Genomic DNA, 23091 nt, shown 5'->3' on the forward strand with positions numbered 1-23091 from the left:
TTGTTCTGCATGTGTGGGATCCATACCATAGTTCCACTGCTGCCTGGTAATGTCTGGTTGTATTCCAGGCCTGTTAAGGCTTCAAAAAAGTTTTTTTGCCTTTGATGTCTTCCTTTCTTGTTATTATTTTGAGAGAGGAACCTGGATTGGTTAAGGGGACGATGACATGTTCACTTTTTTGCTGTCCTATCACCCTGGAGGGTGACGTATGGTAAATATGATCAATGTTTCTTATCAGATACCACAATTAGATAAGTAAAATAGTAAAATAAAAGTGGTTTTCTTACTAATGCTCGTTTGCGCAAACTCCCACACATGGTCAATTGTCTTGCCAGTGGAGAATTTTGTTAGAAGTGATTAATAAAAATAAAAAAATAAGAAACAACAGATAAGTATCACAAGCGTTACTTTGAGGAGCATATGCAGTTGCTTGTGCCCTTAAATATGCCCCTTTGTCTTCATGGGGAATCCCTGATCACTGATATTTTACGTGTCAAAGCGAGCTCTACCACAGCGGTGCAGGTTCCACGATAGGCCACGATGGGGCGCTTCAGTGTTACTCGCAGGAAGTGGGGAGACACTTCCGCATGGTAACAGTACAAGCCGTTACTATGGAGAGATTAAAATACAGAAAGAGGAAGTCACCCGGAAGTAAGTAGCGCACGGAGGATTTAGGAAGCGCCAGCTTCATAGCTGGCAAATGGACTCGTTGGAAAGAAGGAAGGTGAGGCATTTCTTCCCAGTCTCCGTAATATGTGTCACTGATTATGCTTATTTTGCTTAGAGATATCTAATAAACGACAAATGCGACAAGTGAGGCGTTAGCGTACAAACTGATTGCACACAATATCAGTTTTATATCTGTATATCTGTCCTTGGTATCCCTCTACCCTATATTTAAAATCAAACCACCCGCCTCTCCATGCCTTCTTCTGTTTTTTGGAATAGAATGGTTAGTTTCCCGTATCAAAAATGGCCACCGTTAGGTTCCCCTACGATAATTAATGCGAACACACGTCATTCCGGTTGTTCCCGTAAATCCCACCCCTTTCCTTGTTGTGCAGGAGCAAAGGGCGGAGTCGTCGTTAGCGTTTCCGGCCCGGCTCCGCCGTGTGTGAGATAGAAACCGGGATATAGGAGGGCGGGCGAGATCCCGGAAGCCTCCAGGTAACAGAGGCGTATCGAAGAAGTCTAGAGAAGGCGGACAGGAGTAAAGGGGTAGGCGAGGGCGGCTTTGTATGAATTGGGAGGGGGTTATTTCCGGATTATAGGTGTCTCCGTGGTTTTGGAGTTGAAAAAAGCGATCGTGTTCATCACAGCCTGGTACCAAGGCGTTATCGGAGCAAGTCGCGCTGCTACCCGCCTCTAATAGGGCCAAGCTCCGGGCACCCACTGGTAGGAATCCCTTGACTAGCTGAGTATTGTAAGCCATTCATTAGCTTGTGGGGGACGGTGCTCCCGTTGCACCGAGGGACTTATAAGACCTAGCAGAGACCTTTCCGAAACCAGGGCTACGGCCGCATGCTTCATTAAGCTCCTCACTACGCCAAGTAGCCAGCAGCGGCTCTGCTTCCTGGGAGTATCGGGGCCGTGACACCCAGCACTTGGACAATAGCCGCACAGGCCATCGGCTGGGGAGACCCAGCACCGAATACTAAGCGATCTCGTACTGGAAGCAGAGCTATTGATTGAGCTGACGCAGCATAGAAGTTGGCACAGAACACCCGAGGGCCAATACAGACAACGAGGTGAGGGCACAACCCTTCCCCTGTAACAGAAGTCCCCCCCCCAATGCACACAGTGGCTTCTTCATGATGCTAACACACCCTAATCACTGCATGTATCTGACACACAGGGTATGGCATTGTCAAAAACCACGTTACCATCTGCTAGATCCAGTTCCTTTATGTCAATAAATAACCTACACGAATGTCACTGGGTTGTGAATACTGATCCTATATGTGAATATGGTAGATTACCCTTACCGCACCCCGAGTAGTCCGTATAGCCATTCATTAAACCCTCGCGTGGACAGCCATTCTTCTCACTGTATATTTGAGTGACCCATCCCAATGTCCGGTGCTAGAGGTTGGTCTGTCGTATAAGTGTGCTCCTTTACCATAGGGGGCACATAAGGCATAGTTATTGTCTGTGTGTATAGCGTACTTAAGCTTTTCATACGACGATAATCCTCCCAGTCTTCACGGCAGCCGGGTAAACCATGGAGGTGTCATGATGGGTGGTTATTGTCTGGACGGGGCATGGAGACAGCTGAAACATTTCTCAGGCTTGTGTTAATTTAGTTGGCTGTATCTTGTATATCTATATATCTGTGTATTCCATACCACTTTGAATTTGTTTTTTATTTAGAGACCTCTATACATTTGTACGTTGATATATTTTCCCATAAATAATGAGGCATTAGGGTCTTCAATAACCAGATCTGAAAATAGTGTTCTTCATGTAGGCAATATGACAAGATCTGTGCTGACATGCATTAATTCTACTATGACTTTGCACGTCGCGGATCTTTGGTATCATGTTGATGTGCTGTGGTCTATGTTCATTTTAAAATCTAATAATTAAAAAGGGTCATGCCGTTTGGAATGATTAGTTTACTGCATTATATCTGACCAGTTAAATGTAAAGTAGTATCAGCCTGGATCAGTGTTTCTCGGTGTTCAGTTTGGTTGTGTGTTTTGAAAACAGCGGAGGAAGTTCTTTCTTTCTTTGTTTGGTTTGATTACTAGTGATGTATAAGTGATCTATTTTGCATGCATGGTCATGATAACCATTTAAAAAAAAAATGTTTTTATGTAAAATAATGTACCTATATCTAAGCTATTTTCTGCTTTAGGACAACAAACCATTTGGGCTTCTTTCACCATGGAGGCCATTTGACTGTGGAGGGTGTACAGAGAAATGTCCTGTAGAGAACAAGACCTTGGTTAATTTCAGTGCAAATACTATGGTAGTTGGCTTTATTGCTGACTAACGTTGTATTTAGCCAATGTTTATATGCTGATAGATAGGATAGGTACTTTCCCATATTGCAGTGAATGCAAGCTGATGTAATTGAATCTCTATATTTGACAGTAATTTTCCTATTGTAATGTATAGAAGTAATTTCAATTTCTATTCAGAAGTAGACCTTCTCATTCACACAATTGAGGATGACCAGTTAACTTGCGTCATTCTCTTTGTTGCGCGATTTATGTGCCAGTTTTGGCTTCTTGAAGCAGCAAGTCACTGGCAAGCAAGTGCTCCCATTCAAATCAGTGGACGGACTTTCTGCGCATGCACACAGGGGTCTCATAAAACCCCATGGAAGTCTTGTGTGCACATGGGTAAGCAGGAGCTGTGTTCGGGCAGGGGAAGAAAATAATTTCACAGGGAGAATTCCGATGAAAGTTTCAATGTATTTGAAAGAGGATCGCTCTGCTGTATCATTATGTATAATGGCTGGAGCATCCCTTTAACTATCCACACTTTGGGATTTATTCACTAAGGAGTTACTAGGGGAGTTTGCTTGAGTCACTGGATACATTCACAGACTGTATGCATTATACAGGGCCATACTTGGCAACTTTCACCTGCAAAAGTTTTATCTGGCATTGCACAGTTCAATCAGTGAGCTGAATTTCCGGAACTCTTATTGATTTACCGATGTATTACGCATTCCTAACTCAGCTCATGAAGGAGCAGCGGAAAAGCTCAGTGGGATTGGCAATACGGTGACTTTTTACTGCATGCAAATTGGAGCACCCGTTTTTTGGTTAATGGAGTTAAAAATGAGACTTCTGTCTCAACACCTCTCCTGGCTACTGCTAATGGAATAAAACATGTGTATATAAAGTTGCACATGCTCAGTAGCTGTCTCCCCTCTCCTGAAGCTCAAGATGCTCAGTAGCACTCCTATTGAAGTCAGCCATGTATGCTAGCAAAGCAAATGTTCAGATAGTGTGTGTGTGTGTGTGTGCGCCCGCTCAGCTACCATTGACTATAACAAGAGATCTCTTGAGTTTGGGAAATAAGCATACTTGGGTATGCTTCCTGCTCTTAATAGAGGCTGCTTTGGGGCGGAGGGTATGGTTGATAAGCGAGACACAGGAAAAAAGCCTGCATTGGTTTGCATGCAGTGAAGGCAATGTGCATTTCCCATGGAAGTAAGACTAGAGTGCTGCTTTAAATAACAGGTTCAGTAGGTTTGCTGCCATACTTTGTGCTTTTGTTACACGTATTCAGAAAACATACACTCACAGTATAGGGGTCTACAAACCTTTCATATTGCTCAGATGTGTTTAATACCAAGGGACGTCCCTCAAAATCTGCAAACGCAATGTGATTAAGAATAAAGCCTTTATACTCTCATACTTTCATGATGGATTGCAAGACACAACAGAATCTCAGGCACCCCCCTGCTATGTAGTATTTCTGCCTTTAGGAATTTTTTTTTTCTCTGAATAATGTGTGCTTTGCAAGTGTTTGATACAGAGGAGGTGGAGAAAATGCTTGAGTTCCCCTTTTTCTTGTTACTATTCCTACTTTATATCTATTGGGCATTACGCGCCGATCATTATTTTGTTAGTTTTGTTCTGCGAGTTTCGTTCAGTGGTTGCTGCTAGAAGAGGCTTCTCTGCAGAAGGCTGTTAGACAGATGTGTGATTCAGTAAGAATGAGTAATCCCCCACTAATCTTGTATCCATGGACTCTGCAGATAATGGGCATTCATATTTTTAATTAATGTGGGTAGAGGGCTCATATTCTAACTGAAATAACTATGCTTGAGTTAGCATACAGTAAATGGCATTGGAGAACATGCATAATGCACTCCAACATAAGTTAAAAGTAAATGGGACTAGATTTTTCCCAGGGTACAATCTACTTAAAGCATGGCATAGTGATGTATGGAGTAATATAAATAAGTTCTAATGAACTTGATTTATCCGAAGGCATGGACATCTCCATTTTGGCCATTTTGAGATATTTGGGTGGCATATATCTTATTCATTGGTACTGATTTTTCAACCCTGAAAATTGCCATAATGGAGCCGGTCCCCCCAAAGATCCAGCTTTTTGGCAGGGAAGGTATGATACCCATTGTAGGGATCTGGTTTCCATTGTGACCTTAAACGGACATTTTGGCACCATTTTCCGTGTTTTTTTGTGTGTAATGTGGGAGTCGTTCTCGCTGAAAAACTGACCTTGAGGCTTAAAAATAAATATTATGTGGCATTCCATGCACAAACGCCACACTGAGATGATTTTTTTTTTGTCCTTTCCTTCTTAGACTGCCATTAGTCAGATGGTCCCTCTTGGGGAATTAAGTCTGGGCTATTGTTTCTCGCAAAGCTGTATGATAAGGAGTCAGGGTGTCTAGTAGACCGGGCTCGGATAACCGAGCTAGAACATACATGTCACAAATATGCCAAAAAAACATTGTATTATGTGAAAGCTGATGATTTTGAAACACACCATATTGTTTTAAAAGCAGCGTTATCAGTAGTAAAGAAAATGGTAGGCATTCCCGTAATTTTTTGTATATATTATGAATAGTGTGTGTGTATATATGTATGTGTGTGTATATATATATATATATGTGTGTGTGTATGTAAATATATATATATATATATATATATATATATATATATATATATATATATAAACAATGTATCGGGTGTTTGTAATTAAATCTATTTATTTTGGTGGTGTGGAGCTGTATGCATAAAGCCTTCCATTTCCCTGGGAATGAGTCTGTGTGTGACTGTTCTCTCACGCAGTGTGTGAGTGAGAGCGCCCAGTATCGTGCTTTCACATGGAGCCCCGCTACTCATTGTTCATCCACTAAGAGATTGGATTGTTCACTAAATCAAACCTTAACAAAGTAATGGCAAGCTGTTTGGAGGAGGAACATGTTTGGGGGGGACCAAAAATACTGTGCAGATGTTCATACGCATGACTATCAAGCGTTCCATGCAACTGTATTCCAAGCTTGGCGTACATGCCCGAACATGTTCCTGTGTCTAGCATTCAGGGGCTTGAAATCCTTCTGCAGATTTGTTCATACTATACTGATGCCCCCAAAATTTCTGTTGGCATTGGGATTTGTCTGTACATCAGGCTTTATATGTAGTTGCTTATATATATATATTTTTTTTGTGACATACTTGCTTGAATTAATTCTATTCATTTCTTGTTAATAAGGATGTTGTGTTGTGCTTTGGGTCCTGTATTGTATTTTTACTGTTATATAGGAAATTAACACTCCCACCAACAAACTCAGTTCCCTATAAGTGTTGTACATTTTCCTTTTATTTGCTGAAATGTATTAAGTCAAAACATTAGCCCACCGGCATTGTTTCACTTTTCGTCTTATTCTTTCCTTTTAAGGGTGAATTGGTCTACCTACTTCTGTATCACATGACCGTTAAAAGGAGCAGTCTAGTCTACAGAATTGTATTTCTTAATTATGTTTTGTGTCCGTTTCACAAGGACGCAAGCAATTTACTGCATGCAGATGGAAGTCCTCCCCTGCCTGCCACCACTGAAACTCAGGAAGTGTTGGTATGTAATCTGCTTGCACATGTCCAGTAGCACGCCCACTGAAACAGCAGCCAATCATATGTATGCTAGCATAACATCCATATCTGTGATTGGCTCCATGTGCTGCCACTGATTCTAACGGGAGCTTGGCTTTCAGTGATTAGAATTGGCGTTCTAATGATCACTTGCAAGAAGTATCAATGTATTGTCCTCGCTTTCAGTAGAGGCGGCTGAGGGACGAGTTCAGTGAGGCCGAGGAATAACCAAGCAATGCCTGCACCCAAGTTCAGCATGCATTTAACGTGAAAGCAGGGCCAGGTTGTTTGCAGCAGAAATGTAAAAAAGAGAGTGATAGCTCTCTGTGTTAACGTCATGGGAGTTGTAGTTGCTGTCTATTGGGTATCCCTGTCTTTAATGCTGTGAAAACTTTTGGGAAGACTTCTCTTTCCTTAATACACAAAAACCTGACTGGGCTGTGAAGCCCACTTGTAATTAAGCTTCTGTGGCAGCGGTCCCATCATAAAGAAGCATGTCTCATGTGACCACATGGAGACTCCCTGGGCCAGCTGCCTCTCAGATTTGTCTGTGAGCCGCCCCATCTGCCTACATAGACCCGTGTGATTGCCTTTAAGTAAGTGGTTTTCATTCTAGTATGACAACCAAAGTGAAGGGACCGATATTTATAGCGTGCATCGTCAAGGAAGATAATGCATAGAAAACGTACATCTTGTATATTGCTTCTGTGTATACTGTGACAGTGAGCTTTAGTGTCTGGGGTTACTCTTCTGTTTATTGGTACATAGAAACCTGTTTGCCCTTTAATGTTTTGATGTTGACGTACGCTAATGGATACCAAGTTAAAAAATAAAAATAAAATGCCTCTAGTCTTGTATTATAACCAATGTCTGACTTTTCCCAAAATAGAATGCTTTGCTATTCATTATGCTAACTAGACCTATATACTTGTTTATATTGGGTTAAATACATGCATCAGTGTAATAAAACTTGTGTATATCCCACTGAGCTATACGTTATTGGATCATTATTCCTCCCTTCTTCATGTCGCTGTCCTGCTTTGGTGGCAGCTGATTTTGGCTTCATTGGTATGGTGTGAAGACTAGAAGGGAGGAGAAGCTTTCACATTGATATGCTAATTCTGCCACTTCTATGCCACAGAGCTTCCATAAGGTGAAGTGTAAGCTCTTTCATAAATGGAATATCTATTGACCAAATTACTCTGATTATCAAAGAAAAATTGCACGTTTAACGCTACTTGAATGAATATAATATTTATATAAAACTTCCTCTATAATGGATGGTCATTGTGGTTTTTCTTAATTGTGCATTTATTTAAGATAATATTTTGCCTTACTGGCCTATTTCTTCTGATGTCTTATGATACTGTAGCCCGCTTCTCCAGGCACTGGAAAGTGTGTCGCCCTTGAAGGGGTTACGCGAATATAACTCTGAAATGTTATACTGTCATGTAATATTAATGCACTAGGGGGGTGAGGGGTTGTTAAAAGGCTTATATCGATTCTGTCTTCTGCATACACTAGGCCATTTTCTCCTCCCCCGCTGCACTCCCTTCCCAGCTCTCTGCTTGGCAATGCTGGGGGTGAGCTCTTTGTTTCTGTCATGCCGAGTGTTCGTCTTATAATATTCCTCCTATTGTGAAATCATGTGGGTAGGATAATTACCTGACAGCCCTTCTGTACGTTCTTCCTAGTCTTCCTCTGTGTGATGATTAACAGGGGAGGTAATTTCAGGGCCTTGCAATATTAACGCTGTAGTCCAAGGTAGAAGTAATGCCAACATATCTTTTGTCAAAGGGTATGGCTGATACCAAGCTGTGTGTTTGGAAGTATTGTGTTGACCCCATTCTGCTCTTTGTGCTATAACCGAGCTCTTGGGGTGAATGGCTTTCTGTTTTCGGACATGTGCCAAAATGAGACAACAGATGAGAAGCATTTGGCCTATATCGTCTGGGTGATATGGGTAAATAAGGCTTAACTAACAGAACACTGGCGGTATTAATTTCATCGTATAGGTACGCTCAGCCATCGGAGGCACGTTGATGCACGTGATAGCTGAGTGTTGCCTTATGTTTTATCCCTTTTTTTTTCCTTTGCAATTAAGTGCATAGCGAGAGTTTTTCAGAATCCCCTGTGTGTATTTGCGGTGTTTCCCTGCCCCCAGCCATTTGCCTTGCAGAGTATAAGCATGAATTTCCGAGGGGGTCTATGAAGACACTCCCACTAGTGCACATTTGGTGATCCCCTTGATTTCAGTATGAGTGTTTTAAGCAGCCAAAACTGGCTCAAGTCGCAGTATGCTGCTCCTGCTCGAGGTTGTAGAGACGGTGAATGATGTGGCTTTAGCGCTTCTTAAAATGCCTAGCAGTGGCTTGCTTTTCATGGAGATTCGAGCCCTTCCCTTTCCTGTGTGTGCTTCCCCCTGTGAGGCATCCATCTGGAGCCGCTCCTGTCACACAGCAGGGACTGTGCCTTTGTTCTCTTGAATAGACATAAAGATTGTTCATTTTAGAATAAAGTTTTGACACTGGCAATAACCCCCCCTCTTCTATTTTATGGCTCTCTATCGGTAAACCACGTGCATGTTTTCTCCCAGCCCCCAATACATTGCCAGCCTGGATCATGGGATATATTAAAGCTAACGTGAATCCCTAAAATCTTTGGGGGTAACATAAATGTGTGTGTGTGTTATGTAATTGGCGCCCTTAATAAAAGGTACAGCAAAGGCTTTAGGACATGAGCGACTAAACACGTGGTTCTGGCTGTTTGCCTGCGGTAAGTGCAGTTCAGTTTTTGTATTTAATTTAAAATAGTTTTATAAATGGGGTGACTTGTTTTAAAGATATAAATGTCTGCTGGTTTCCTGTTTAACGTAACGGTTTTCTTGCTGAAGAGTGAGATGGGAAGTTTTAGTTAGGGCTGTCTGTGTTTAACTACTGAGACATGCTTCAAGTGTAGAACTAATGGGTGGCCCAAATGGCCGGGGGGGGGGATACTAGCGTAGGCCGGTTATCAGTCCCTACACTGATTGACTTGGCTGTTTCATTTACATGTGTGGCTAGTCTCTTTTTTTAGTTGATTACATATCCTGTTGTAAGCATGCGATTGTGCGAAGCAGCGAGTATTAGACAGGAAGCGTTCTTGGTTTACGGAGGTGGAAGCTGTAGAGCTCTAGAGTTCAGGTGTAGGTCTTTGATGCCGTTTCTCTCAATCTGCTGACGTCAGGAGAGGCTTTTGTCGGAAGCCCTGGTACGCTGGTTAGGGGCGAAGTCACAACTTTCTGTTTGGGTGAAAGATCTTAGTTTTCATGTAGGCAGTCGGTGAATGCAGCGTGCTATTGATTGGTTGGAGATCAATTGTAGTTCTGCAGTCTGTTTCCTGGGCAAAGCTATATAGGGGACCTGGTCATCTTTACATGACGTGCCAAAATAGTCTGATAAAAGTATTTTAGTGGCATCTAGAGGTAATCCAGTCAACCTGGCATATTCAGTTGTATACTCCCTTACAACTGAAATATGTAAAAAAAAAAAAAATTCAATATATAATATATATATTATGAAAAAATGTAACACCGTTGCTGTATTCTTTCTGCTTTACATGAGTCCCCCCCCTTGTTTTTCTTGTTTTAAAGCAATTTTAAATTATTTTTAGACTACAGTAATAGATGTTTTGAACCTTTACAATAATGTCTTTCTTTTATTGAAATTTGTGCAATAAAACCTACCAAGACCCTTTCTTGCTGTATAATACACAATAAAGACCATGGAGGAAAATGTACAAAAATGTGTAAAAGGGCTGTTAGGAAACATTCTGTTATCAGTATTTCATTGCGGCAAACTGAACACAATTTTTGGATGTCCCATCTTTAACATAAGCGGTCCAATTAAAATTTAATTAAACTACTTTATTTCCAGCAGGGATACACAGAATGAATTCATGGCATGTTTGTGCCCCTTGAGGATTGTATTTGCGCAGGCCTGAGTATTTAGTGCTTTTTTTTTTTTTTTTTTCTTCTTCTTTCAAATCTAGTTACCTGATATACTGAACTGTAGCTGCACATTCCCCATTGTGATGTTTGAGCATTAAATACGCAATGTTATATTCAATATGCTGATCTGGGTTTTGCCATCTGTTGCTACAAAATCATCCAGCAGCAGGGTTCAATATAAACTCTATATATATATTTATATATATATATTAGCGCAAAATGGAAAGGCTTTCCTACACCTACATTTCTGTTCCGAAATCCATATTTCCTCTTTCAATCCAGAATTTTTTTCCCCCTTTATGGCACTCCTGCTTTCTTGTAACACAAAACATGTTATTTAGTCATGTGATGTGTGACCAACTGCTGCACAACATGATTTACATCCTCGCCATGCAGTGACAACACGGCTCCTTTCCTGTGTCTAATTCCCGTGTCTGTGTGCCAGTACGTTTAGCGAAACGGCAGTTGTTCAGATTGGGCCGCTTGGAGAGGATGGGCTCTCGCACCTGCCATCATCCATCAGTTTGTGTAGCTCGACCGTATCCTTTTTCATCCCACATTGTGTACTTCCTGTCCTTAAGTCTCTACCATTCCTGTCATTCTTCAACGCTAATCCTTCGTATTTCTCGTCTTCCTGTGCTTTGTACAGGCTGCCCAAACACACATTGAATTCGGTTGGCATCTATATCTGCAATAGCTGGTTGTAGGTGATTTAACTACCTGATACTTTTCCAATGCTCTCTGGATGCCAATTAAATTGTTAGAATGTTCTCTGTATATTTAGAGACTCCTGAAGGGTTCAGGGGGGATATAAATTAAAGGGACAGTCCTACTAAAGAAGAATGCATTTTAAGGCTCTCTCTGTACTTTATATGTATTTATAAAAAAGAAACACTGCTTTTCAGCTGTCCTCTGTTGTATTACGATGAAGGGACCTCCCGGTCATGATACACATTAAGGATCATATGATGGCTGGCAGTGTACTTTTAAGGATAGGTTTGTGTTCTTTAGGTCTGTTCTAAGGAACGTGTTAAAAGGTGTACATTTTTTGTATAAATACTCCATGATGTAAGAGAAAACCCTACCTCACCCCATCTCATACTGCCTGTTAGCAACCATCACTGATATTCCCAAATAGCGCATGTTTGACAAGGCCTTAGAGGTTCGCTCAGCTGCTGGCTGGAAGCATTTTTCACGAGTTTCCGGATAAACGGCACGTCAGCGCTGTCCCCTTTCTCATCTTGTTTATCATGAGATTTGTAGCTCTTTGCGAAAGCTCATTTCGCAGTTAACTTGTCTTCAATAGGAGGGAGGGTTACTATACACAGCCAAACAGGATTTTCAGGTACTACGAAGTGCAGAAACATCCATGTACTTTTTTGTGCACTTGCACACCTTTTGTGCAGTATTGTGGGATCACAAAATGCATTCTAATGTATACAGATGGCCCCCGGTTTACATATCTCCTACATATGTAGATCTAGACATAGATAAGAAAGTTCACTCACGTTTTCTCATACACTCTCGCGCTCTCAATGTCTACTAAAGGGCAGATCCTCCACAATTGGAGGAATGGGGGAAAGGCTATGCCCACAGTGCCCCCTCTTGAAGTACCAGTACTTTCTGGTCTTTTGGAGTATGTCCGCAAAAGGGTGGAGCCACTGGGGACAGCCCCCCAGTCCTCCAATAGGGGGAGAGGGTGTGTATGGAGACTCTGCCCTTATGACTTCATAGTTTCTTTCAAATTACTTTGAGGGTAATTGGAAAGATTAACGAGAACTATTAAAATGTACTTGTATAAATGTAATTTCCCACAATATAACATACGTGTCATGTACGTGGCTGCACTAAAAATAGGTAATAAGACTTTGGAAGGGCAAACATAGATGTTGCAGCATTAGCACTAAGACACCATTGGATGGTTTTAATGCTGATTTTTTTTTGGGGGGGGTTCGTGTGCAAAAATATTGTTTATTGTGAGAATGCTTGACTATTATACAGGTATTGTCTACTTTAATCTGTATACATTTAAGACTTTTATTTTCAGTATCAGGATCTTAATGTGGAGGAGTGATGTAGTTCATCAATGTTTTGTACTAGTCCTACCCTGGCTGTGGCTGCTAACAGATACATTATATGGCAGGGCTTGACAAATTTGTTTTGAATCTAGGAGCCAGCTAAAAAAGTTAGATTTGTTTTTAAACTAGCAAAGTTTTTTTATTTTCAACGACAAAAATTAATGATGCCCCAATGGAATCCCCCCTCTCCCTTTAAATATAGGTCCACTTTCCTAGAACCCCTATTTTTTTTTTTCTTTTTTCCTGCTCTCTTCCGACGTGATAATCCTCACCCCGTCGCGAGGAACTCTTCTGTGAGCCCGCCCCCTTGAGCATCATGTCTTGAAAGGGGCGGGACAAAGAGTCTCACTGAGGCACTGCCACTCAGGCGGCCAACTTGCACACACCTTGCTGCTAACCAGAGCCTGCGTGCTCTTACCACCTCACCGCGAGGCTGCACCGTGTGAACGTTGGTCTGCCAGCACACCCGGTGGGCCGGTCCTTGGGCTTTAATTTTACTAGGCGGTCGGCTTGCACACAGCGTGCTGCACCATGAGCAGGGCCAGTCCGGCCTTGCTCACGCGGGCCGCACATTGAAGTCCGGCGGGTCGCGCGTTGGGCGCCCCTGACCTAGGCGCCAGGACAAAATTCTCAGTCGCCATGGTGACCTTGCGTCTGGGATACGGCATATCTGGGGATGTAAGGCATATCTGGGAGGCAGTGTGGCAAGCGTGGGCTCAGATGTGCATGAAAACAAGAAAAGTACTCTCTTGTACATTGATCTGCCGAACCTCACTTCCAGCACACCTATCACAATGCACTCTCATTACTCCTATCATACCTCATTCCAATTACACACCACTCCTATGACCCCCAGCCAGCACATCTAATGCCCATTACACCCAGCCACCACACATCGCAACTCACTCCTATCATACCCCGCCACCACACATCCCTACTCACTCCTATCACACCCCGCCACCACACATCCCTGCTCACTCCTATCACACCCAGCCACCACACATCACAACCCACTCCTATCGCACCCAGGCATAACGTATCAGGTCCATCATACCCAGGTATTACACATTACAACTCACTCCCAGCCAGCTTCTTTTTCCCTCCTCCTTCTTCTTACCTTGAGCAGAGCGAGAAACTCCAGAAGATGCAAAAAAGGGCGGGCCAGGAATGGAAAGGAAGGGGTGTGTCAAGACAGACACTCAGGGGAGTGCTTGGAGAATGAGAGAGGTGGTAGATGGCAAGATAGTCCCTCCCCTGTGTCTCTATTGGTGCTGGCTGCTGCAGGGGAGGTTTTGCCTTTTTGAGCAAGTCTGTCACAAAACTGCGGTGCTCACACGGGCCGCATGTTGGACGCCCCTGGCCTAGGCGGATTTGTCGAGCCCTGCTATATGGGCAAAAGTACTGGGGCGCACCTTAATCAGTTCAGGTGTTTCAATCAGACCCTTTGCTGTCTGTATTTATGGGCATCTGTGGGGAAAAAAGGTGGTCGTTCTGAAGAGCTCAGTGAATTTTTAAGGATGGTACTGTGATAGGATGCCACCTTTCCAATAAGTCAGTTTGTGAAATGTCATCCTTGCTAGATATTCCACGGCTAACTGTTAGTGGTATTATTGGAAAGTGAAAGTGTTTAGGAATAGCAGCAACTCAGCCATGAAGCAGAAGGCCATGTAAAGTCACAGAGCGGGGTCACCGAGTGCTGAGGCGCATGGTATGTAGAAGGCGCCAATGCTTTGCTGAAGAATTCCAAATTTCCACTGACAATAATATCACCAATACTGTGGGGCGGGAGATTCATGCAATTGGTTTCCATGGGTGAGCAGCTGCATTCAAGGCTCATATAACTAAGTACAATGCCAAGTGCCAGATCAAGCGGTGTAAAACACGCCATCACTGGACTTTGGAGCAGTGGGAACGTGTTCTCTGGAGTGAGGAATCACGCTTCCCTGATTGGCGAGTCTGGGGATGTCAGGAGAATGTTGCCTGACTGCAACTATAAACTATGAAGTTTGATAGAGGAGGGATAATTGGTATGGGGCTGTTTTTTCAGGGGTTGGGCCCCTACTTTCAATTAAGGGAAAGCTTAATGCTTCAGCCTAGGCAGGGAATGAGGCTTGTGGGGACTGACACAGTTAGCCAAATAGAGCAGTCATGGCAAAAACAAATAACTTGAGTTTCTTAATGACATAAAGGTGCAAGATTTGTTACAGATACAGTGCTCCCTGTTTTTACAAGGACTTTACAGCCTTTCTGTTTGTCATAGTGTGCAACATACTGTCCATCACTTGGGACAATATTATTCCTTTTGTGATTTTTGTTTTGGAGATTCTGGTCATTATCTTGGTTTCTAGAAGACGTCTGATAGTTATGCACAGTGCTAGGTTACAACATGTGTAACATTTGTCATTTACACTATCAACTGCCCCAAAACATATTAATCTTCAAGTCCCTGGCTTTGTTAATCAGTAAAAGAATCATTGAATAGTCCTTTTAGCATTATAAATAGTTGTATACAGTAGTGTATTGCAAGAGAAGTGGAGTCTGGCTCATGCTGTCCCAATGAAGTTAATTTATCTGCCGACTTTGCCATTGTGGGCAGTCATCTGAGATTTGGATGATCTTCTCTACTTGAAGAGCTGCTGGAGACTTATAGTATGAAGTATATACCTTTTTTTATTACTCAAGTGGTCCCTGTCTTTTGTTTACAAAATGCAACATTAAGGGCATTTGTTTGTCTGGCCTAAAATGTTCTCAAATTTTGGACCAAATCGATTCAGGGAAACCTTTTCAAACCAGTAATGGAATCAGCAAATTGATACAAGCATGGGGCTTCTGCTACTGATGTACGCACTCAGACCCAGTATTGCGTATCATATCCAGGGGGCTGCAGGTAATAATAATAAAAAAAAAAAAGTCCTGTGAAACTTCCCTTTTCATTTCGAGTTTAAGTGGCAGTGGAACATGGAATGAGCTGGGGTTTCAGTGGTATATGTTGCACTCACCCCTGGCGCGGTGATGCCGGCAGCCAGCCGGTTCTCCTGACTTAATATTCACAATGCTTTCATTTTAATCAGAATTTAGATTTTAAAGGTTTAAACAATGGAACTGAAGTAGAATCCCCACTTTTCAAGCCGCTGTGCCCGTTTTAGGAAAATCTGTCAACGCCCTTTTCTACAAAGGGCCGTCCAGTGGGTTGGTGCAACTATACTATAGGTTTTTAGATATTTTAACCCAATCAAATTCTTGGCCCCATATTTGATGAATTATTTTCACTGTTACACATTAGTAGCGTTCATTAAAATGTTACTACAGGCTACTTGTGTGTTTAATTGGTACTGTTCTTATTTTGCTTTTGCCGTATAATCTGTATCTGCTCATGGGTGGAATATGCATATGTTCATTTAGATAATTGTGGGTTTTTTGTTTTTTTGGGGGGGGGGGTCTACAACTAAATTTCATCCTTCCGGCCTTAAGCTATAAAATGTGTCTATCAGTGGTATTGAGGAAACTGAAATTGTTATGGATGTTTAAAAAGGGGGCAGCCAAGCAAATTCAGTATTAGGCAAACGCCTCCAATCTTTCCCTGAGCTGTCCTGGGATAGCACGTTATTTATTTCAGTGTTAATGTGCTGTGGTATGGGGGTCCTGGTGATACATACATACATACATACATACATACATACATGCATACATACATACATACATACATACTCTAACAGCCCTCTCCATAATAAACCTACCCCTTAAACTGCACATCCATATTGGTAGGGAGGACTTGTACATGCCACAGAGAACAGTTATTCCCAGTGAATAAAGGTGTTTGTCATGTTGAAATGAGCAGCATTTCCTTGGGTCTGCTACCTGTTGCCCAACATGGCGCGCCGGTGGGCTTATGGATATGACGCTTCTTGCTCGTGGTTATTGGGGCACTATTTAATCACAGAATCGCTTTGCAGAGTTAAGTTGGTGAGGGGTTTTTACAGAAAAAAAATAGCATAGAACTGCCATGACTGTTTAATACTCATATCCTGTGGCTGCTGGTCTAATTTGCAATCACTTTGGTCACTTCCTTAAGATAATTTTAGGCACTTTCTGGACCTGAGGGATGTTAAACTATACTTGTGTATACTTAAGAAGTTTGTCTTGCTTTGGCTAGAGGAGAGCAAACTTTTTCTTACCGCCAGATATCCGTCATTGTGTAAACCCCCTCGCGCATTTTTGTTCTTGCAAGCCTAAATTATGTGATGTGTCCTATTCATGTATTGGACATTCATATAGAATGCTGTAGATACTTACATATTTATCCTATTGTTTAGTGTGAGAATGACAAAGAAAACCAGTGTAGTTAAATCAAAATATTCTTAAAATATGCTTCACTGAATTTCCCCCACTATCTGAAAATTAAACGAATAAAGGAAATCTGTCCACCCTCTACATGGTTACGGAGAGGCACAAAGCCATGTGCTGGGAGCCCACTGCTAGCAGTCTTGGTAGCTCGCCGCTCAGTCATAAGGTGTTATGCTCCATATTGTTGCAGTAGGTTTAATGGAACTTGAAAATGATCACGACATGGAAGAATATTACAGACTGGAAAATGTTACAGATCTCTTGTAGTCTAATTAGAAGATCTATAAACATGCACTTCCAGCAGGTGATGGTTTATTTTATATCATGTAGCAAATCACTTATGGTTTAGAAACCATTATTAAACAAACATTGTGAATGATATGATTTGTATTTCTTTATTCTGGACAGTTGATGGTAGAGATGAGGTTCCAGCATGGTCTGGATTTAGGAGGGACACTGGCTGAGGAACGCTATTCCTAAATTAACATTTCTTCCTTTTATATAATGGAAGTTTAGTATTTTTAAGGTTGAGCAGCCTTACAAAGCAGTGGGGGGGGCTCTTTTAGTAGAGGTGCCATGTGTTTGTATGGGGTGGGCTCTTTTAGGAGAGGCATCGGTGCAGTGTAGCTTCTTGATCAGTCAGCAGAGATTAGTGGGGTAAGATGCAGGGCCAGGGCGGTCATCAAGGAAATGGATAGAGCTGGGAAACCACCACCCAGGTTAATAAGTCCTTTTGATCTGTGGAATCAATCGGCGCTGCCTGCAGGGTAAGATTCAGAGGTTATTTATAGCTACACAAAAGGGAAGAATAAAGTGGCTGCAGCAGAGCTGCTATGGGGATGGAGTAGGGAATTATGTATTTATATAAAGGGAAAACGCTTGTATTTGGCGCACACTTGATCTGCACAGGAAAAGTGCAACTGAGCGTTTTATGTGTTAAATGGGAACAGTCGCGTTTATGATTAATCAACAATTGGATCCAGCACTCAAAAACTTGCTTTATCTCCAGTGTTGTTCAGATTCACACTTTTACCCCATCCGCGCAGTACAGCCATACATACTGTGTGTTGTCGGAAAAATGGCAGAATGCGCTCGCATTTGCAAAAATAGTGTGGGTTCAAGTTGTAGCGCACACAGAGAGCACTGCATGTAAATACCGAGAACTAAGAGGCTCCGATGCAAAACTTTATGAATGTTTTCCTGCCTGTCTGCTTGTAGTTACAAAGATCTACTTGGCAGACGTTAATGGCAATAAAAATATGCCACATACTGAGAAAACTAAAGATGAAGTTCCACTTTAGGTGGAGATTGCACTTGAAAGCCGGAAGTTTTTAAGTTGGAATTTGGACCCTACCTGCATTGTTTAAGCAGATTGTACGTGAGCCGGTAGCACTAGAGATTGGCTTTAGAGAGAGTGTTTACATTCTTGAAAAGAGGCAGTAATCATATATGTAGTTGGGGGAGTTGGGATTGATAATTTGTTGGTATGGAGAATTGCCGGTTTGCATATGTTAAGCACTTATATGGAAACGCAACATGTAATCTTCTTTATCTGAGAGAAAAATCCCCGCCTAAGGTTATTGACCTCGGCAAAAAAAAAAACTTCAATCGGAAAGGTTTGGTTGACGTATTACCGGTATCTAAGAATAGATTGCTCTCTCCCACTGGCCTGCAATGGGACACTGAGCAAGCATGCCGCAGTGAGGCGAGAGTACAGTTCTGTTATTTAAATCTTGTGTTTTACTTGTTTCAGAGATTGCAGGCAATGTGGATTATGGGCCAGTTTGGAGAATCTTCCCTGACTGGCCCAGGTAGCTGTACAGCCAATGGAGGTCAGTGCAGCACAGACCTCCATTGCAGCTCCTGCCTGGCCACCTCAACGCTCTACAGCTGAGTGCCTCAAGGTCGGTGACAATGCCTCTGGTCCCTCTTGCTCCTGACACTCTCCTGCCAACCTATGCTGCTGCTCCCTCCTTTGGTCCAACAAAGGTGTCTTGTTTTGGGCATCTGGAATGTTGGCCACAGGGATCGACAAACTTGGTTTGAAGCTTTTTTTTCTTTTTTTTTTTTCTTTCAATCATGTGTTTATTTTCCTTGCACCTGTTTTTTTTGTCGGGCCTTGCCATACAATTACACACTCCAGCACCATACAGTAGCAGACACATGAACTAACGTTCTTTGCTCATGCATACACTTGCTAACACTACGTTAATACTCACTCTCAACACTATATGCTGACATACACAATCATGCTAATGCCATGCTGGAACATAAACACTGTACTATAATACACATGCGCATGTACACACACTCACATTAAACTATATGTATATACAATTACACAAAGTATTACTATGGATGCATACACATGGAATCTGGCACTACGGTACAGTAGACACACTGACTCCAGCACTATACATTTACGCATGTACACATTGACTCTGACACTATAATGTACACACACTTGCATACACTATCCCCCACTCTCGCCTGGTGGAGACCAGGGTTTTTTTTTTGTTTTTCTTTTTTACATTGTGAATGCGGCACCCTATGCTTTCCTGTGAGGCGAGTGCTGTGCATTACATGCCCCACTTGAGACTCACTGCACCTTCCACACCATGCCCCATTCATGATGGCAACACTGCACAACATTGAGCAACCTGGTGCCCGAGGTTTGTGAAGGCCTGATTGGGTGTGTTGTGACATTTAAGCTTTGATAGTCAGACACAATATAACAGCTCTATTTTCAGCTTGGTTCGTGTGAATTACCCAACTCTCCATAAACTTAGCATTGAACTTTACAGGATCTCACCAACTATGCACTGCTGTCTGCAGATAAATTAACAAAAAAGGTATAAACTTAAGGAAATTGCCTTTCCAAGAATTTGGAATAGATTATGCATACCACTGCTGCTGCCATAGTGATTACTCAGGAGTCAAGGGGGAAGAGCATAAAAACTGCCTGTATACAATGGAGAAACGCTGAGCTATAAACTGATTTTATTGACTGCATAGTTGTGCCTTTTTCACCCTTTTTCGTAGGCTGGTAACAGTAATTCATGCGTCATGGTTTTTGTGGAAGCCGAATGATGGTTTTGACATTGTTTCAGGGAACAGTGCGTATCATTAAATGGAAACTTCATGAAGAAATCATTACTGGACTGTACTGCTCACACTATTACTTGTGCTATTGTCTCTTAAACCTGTCCCTGCTCTCCCTTTTATGTAGTTTGGTCTGCAAACAGCGGTCTCTTTATCTACCTGCTGTCTGTCTGTTATCTGTTCTTGTCAGAGATGTGAGATGATGGATGATGGTTGCAACCAGAGTAGGTGTATTTACTCTTACTCTGTATTCACAGCTTTGTACAATAAAACATGTCATCTGTAAGGGTGTTTTCAGTTTCTCTTTTATTTTTGTCTTTTGGCGTTTTTTTTTTTTTCCTTTTTTTCTTTAAAGCCTAAATCCTTGTCTCAGTACTTTCATATCTTTGAACAACTGTTTATCGGCAGTCAACGCACACTAGGGCTCCTAAATGAGAGATGCAAACTACAGTCCTATTACAGAATCTTCTGGTAAAGTAACCTAGTATACTGCACAATGCATATGAACTTTCCAAGCTCTACTGACAATCAAATGTTAAGGCTGGTTGAGCTGGGGTAGGCTCAATCTCCTTGTTGGGGGCAGCAGGAGATAAAAGTGATCTCCATGTCTAGCAATGGTTCCCCTCCATGTACTTCTGGACACCCCAATGACCTATGTCTGTCCTGGCTCTCTTCTGGTGGACTTTCTGGCTCCTCATCGAGCCCAAATTTGCTCTCCTGAAGTCATATCAGCTGTTAAAAGTGGACACCTATGAATTACACTTGCTGCTGGTTAGTTAATGAAAGGCTCGTCCTGGGACTTGATTTAACAATGTTACTATATATGAATTCTGCTTTCTTTGAAAATTACGGTTAGCTTAATTGCTTTACCCTTTTCATCCCCCTACACCCCCAGTCTTAACAGGGTGGACTGGGTTCAATGGCTACGCCTGATGCAAGGTGACAGTCCTTGGAAGCATGTGATGCCCTCTCTTAGTGCCATATAGTGCTGCAAATACCCCGATACCTGGCATCGCTGCCAGGCTGTCATAAGGCAGCTGCAATGTAAATTAACCAAAAAACAATAAGTGAGTCATTGCTTTGACAGAAAAGGTCTGGTTGAGGGTTGAGGTCTGGATTTTGACTCTCATTGCAACACCTTGATTCTTGTTGTGTTCAGCCATTATGTTTTAGATTTGCTGGTGTGCTTTGGGATTGTTGTCTTGTTCCACAAAGCTTTTAGCTGTTGGGTAAATGGCCACACATTTGACTCTAAAATACTTTGGTATATGGAGGAGTTTAAGGTTGACTCAATGAGTGCAAGGTTCACAGGTCCTGTGGCTCTAAAAGAAGCCCAAATCACCCCTCCACCACCATGCTTAACAGTTAGTATGATGTTTTTGTGTTGAAATGCTGTCTGTTTTTTGACTAGCATTGTGCTGTGCGTTATGGCCAAGCATCCCAGCTTTACTCTCATCTGCAAAGGAAATTGCTCCAGAAGTCTTGTGTTTCGTTCAGATGCAAGATTACAAACCTAAGCAGTGTTGTCATGTTTTTTTGTTTTAGAAAAGAGGCTTTCTCCTGGCAACCCTTCCAAACAAACCATTCTTGCTCAGTCTTTTTCTAGTTGTATTGTCATGAACGTCATGTTTATTGAGGCCTGTAGAGTCTGCGATGTATGTCTTGGGTTTTTTTGCACTTTGTGAGCATTGAATGTCCTGACCTTGCTGTGAGTTTGCTGGCACGTCCACTCCTGGGAAGATTGGCAACTGTCTTGAATATTTTCCACTTCTGAATAATCTTTCACTGTAGTATTATGGTCTTTATATTGTTAGGAAATGGCATTATAAAACGTCCCAGATTGATTGGCAGCAACAATTGCTTCTCTAACATCATTGCTGATGTCTTTCCCCTTTGGCATTGTGTTAACACACGCACACACCAACAAACTGCTAAAAATTTGACTTTTGTAGAGGTGTTCATACTTGCTGATCTATGAATCAGGGGCATTTGATTAGCAGCACTTTAATTCCTATGAAAGCAGTAAGGGTGTACTTAATTTTTCACACAGCTTTTCAATTTTCGCTTTATTTTTGTTGAATAAATCATGGCACTGTGTAATGTTTTATATTTTGTTAATCTGAGGTTGTATTTACCTAATTTTTACAACAAATTATGCCTTGACATGTAAAACCATAGAATTCAAAAAGGGAGTGCTTTATTTTCCTCATGACTGTGTGTGTATATTCTGCACTTTTTATAGGCTCTTGTGAGTATCACCAGGAAGCCATCAGGGCAGTGTGATCAATGTTGGGGCAAAATAGTTAGACTCATAATTTCCACTGGGTTGTAACTTGTATGTTTTCTTCAAAACAAAAGAACTTTAAGGTCTAACCTGTCTTAAAAAAATTTATAGTCATAATTATTACCTACAGCATTTGGTTATTAAGTTGAATGCTATATGATTTCATGTTCGTGTGTACAAGTAGCTGCAGGCTTAATGACACCAAAGCGTCTGTACAAATGATTATACAGTTAATTGCATAGTTATGTGATGGATATGTACACATATCACATTGTACATATTGTCCAATGCAATAAATTAGTCAGGGTATATACTAGATGGGACCTCAAAACTCCGTTCTTCAATTGAAAGGCCTATGTAGAACCCCTCTCCATTCATGCCAAGAGCTTTGATGTCTAGACGTGCCTTAAAGGGTGCTGTCCAGAAACCATTCTAGATTCCCTGATCAGATTAAAGTGCCTTGTTTGGTCGATATGGGTGTGTAGGCAACTTCTCGGATTTAAGAAAATATTTGATTCACCTCCATCATAAAATGTACGCAGTGCACCTTGTTTTCTTCTGTGTGTTCACGAATTCGAGAGTAATCCGGTACATACACGGTTATATGGGGTATAACGATGATCACTCGCAAAGTGACTTAATTGAACTGATGTGGCCATTTAAGGATTAGAATATTTAAGTAACTGAGTAAATTCTGTGGTTGACATGCCTTAGTTG

At 41.8% G+C, this 23091-nt stretch overlaps 1 protein-coding gene across 6 annotated transcripts in view; it reads left to right on the forward strand.

Annotated features, from left to right (window-relative positions):
* Positions 1 to 1067: 1067 nt before the first annotated feature.
* Positions 1068 to 23091, forward strand: part of CSNK1G1 (casein kinase 1 gamma 1) — a 47897-nt gene continuing 25873 nt past the window's right edge. For 3 of the 6 annotated variants that reach the window (XM_053464747.1, XM_053464748.1, XM_053464749.1), the window contains exon 1: positions 1075 to 1218. The gene's annotated coding sequence lies outside the window, so the exon portion shown is untranslated. The other 3 variants (XM_053464746.1, XM_053464743.1, XM_053464745.1) reach the window with 3 other exon arrangements.

Source organism: Spea bombifrons, chromosome 4 (assembly GCF_027358695.1).
Source record: "Spea bombifrons isolate aSpeBom1 chromosome 4, aSpeBom1.2.pri, whole genome shotgun sequence".
Taxonomy (NCBI): domain Eukaryota; kingdom Metazoa; phylum Chordata; class Amphibia; order Anura; family Pelobatidae; genus Spea; species Spea bombifrons.